Source organism: Brachyhypopomus gauderio, unplaced genomic scaffold (genome assembly GCF_052324685.1).
Source record: "Brachyhypopomus gauderio isolate BG-103 unplaced genomic scaffold, BGAUD_0.2 sc56, whole genome shotgun sequence".
Taxonomy (NCBI): domain Eukaryota; kingdom Metazoa; phylum Chordata; class Actinopteri; order Gymnotiformes; family Hypopomidae; genus Brachyhypopomus; species Brachyhypopomus gauderio.
The window spans coordinates 794,433-796,535 of record NW_027506879.1 but is presented as its reverse complement, the minus strand read 5'-3'; positions in this window follow the sequence as shown (position 1 = coordinate 796,535).

Sequence of the window (2,103 nt, the reverse complement as noted above, 5' to 3'; positions counted from 1 at the left end):
AAAATAAACGAGCAGGGCGGGACAAACAGGCAGGGAACACAGACATGAGGGAACCCAGAGTGACAGCTACGAGAGGGGGCGTTGCCCTACGTGACACGTACAACATACAGCATAAACAACATATATACAACATATATACATACAACATACAGCATAAACAACATATGTACAGCATATAGCATAAACCACATATATACAACATACAACATAAACAACATATATACAGCATATAGCATAAACCACATATATACAACATACAACATAAACAACATATACATACAACATAAACAACATACAACATAAACAACATACATACATACAACATAAACAACATATATACATACAACATAAACAACATACATACATACAACATATATACAACATACAACATAACATATATACATACAACATAAACAATATACATACAACATAAACAACATACATACATACAATATATATAGAACATGCAACATAAACAACATACATACAACATAAATAACATACCAACATAAGCAACATAAACATAAAACATATAAACAACATACAACATAAACAGCATAACACATACATGCAGTGTACAGCATAAACACATGCATACACCAAGTTCTTGCACGGAAGGTGAATTATATCATAAAATACAAGCTATAGCTTCAGATTTGGAGCAGGATTCAAGGATAGTCCAATCTCGCAGGCATTAATGAATATTTAACGCAGGTAGGTTATATGACATAAGACACATTTTACATCATCGCCAGCAGATGATTGTCGTGATGCTGCCTTAGATGTCCTGCTGCCATGCCGATGCTTTAAAATGGTACAGACATTTGTTGGTCTAAACCCTGTTGGTCTAAACCCTGGAGCTGATTAATTCAGAGCAACTTGACCATATGTGTGTGCCCTTGGAATCAAATTCATGACCTGAGTGTGACTAACACCGTATCCTTCCTTCTTTATCAGGAACAAATCCTGTCAATATATGTTATAAGCCTTAATAATATATTTAAATATATGTTTTAAGACTTATATTAATAATGTGTCTTAGTAGGAAAATGTACATAGCACATGTAGAGAGTATGCAAGGGCAAGGGCTCATCCATTTATTACATCTTTATATTTTATGTTTTCCAGATAGTTATTGTAAAGGCCCTTAAAGAAAATGGGTATTGGAATGGAATGATGTAGAAATGATGTATGATGTTTAAAACATGTAATTGTGATTATGAATCTATTATAACTATTTAAATTTTCAGATCCTATGCTACTAACATCTAAGTATACGTCAGTGCTCTACTGGTTTCCAGTACTTACCCAGGTCAGATTAATACCAAGATGCTTGCTTACAAAGCCCACAATAGACCTCAACACTCTTGACTGAAAGCTCTTGTCTCTTGTATAAAACTCTACATCATGTCTCACACCACTTGTGTCTGGAGTATATCTCATCTTAAACCACCACCCCTCAAGACAAAGAAAAGACTCAAGACTATTTTCTCTTCTAGCACCCAGATCAATCAATTTTGTTTCTATAGCACATTTAAACTCTTGAATTCTTTGCGGCTTCTAAGTGGTTATGTTTCTCCAGTGTTTTTTTCTACTGTGCGTTTCTATGTTTGTTTATCTTCTCACCTGGTAAACCTCGGTAAAATCCTTATGGTTTTGTACCTAGTGTTGGTATAGTTTATAGTTTATAGTGTATCTCTTATTGTTGTTTGTGTTCTAGTCTATTTAGTTTTATCTTGTGGTTTGTGGGCTCCTGTGTGTATTGTAGGGTTTCATTATTGCAGCTTGTGTGTTGTGATTTTGTATCTATTGTGATTAGTTGGTTTATTTCATCTGTTGCTCCTGCCGCCCATGTCTGCGTGGTTGAGGCAGTAAAAGCTGATAGTGTGAACTGTGTCAAGTGTGTAAAACCTGCTCTCTGTTGCACGTGTCCACCAGTGAAATGTTGCACTGGTCCTGCTCTCATTTCTGGTTCTGTTGGGTTCTCTGGTCCTCTGATCCTCTCCCTGGTTCTGTTGGGTTCTCTGGTCCTCTGATCCTCTCCCTGGTTCTGTTGGGTTCTCTGGTCTTCTGATCCTCTCCCTGGTTCTGTTGGGTTCTCTG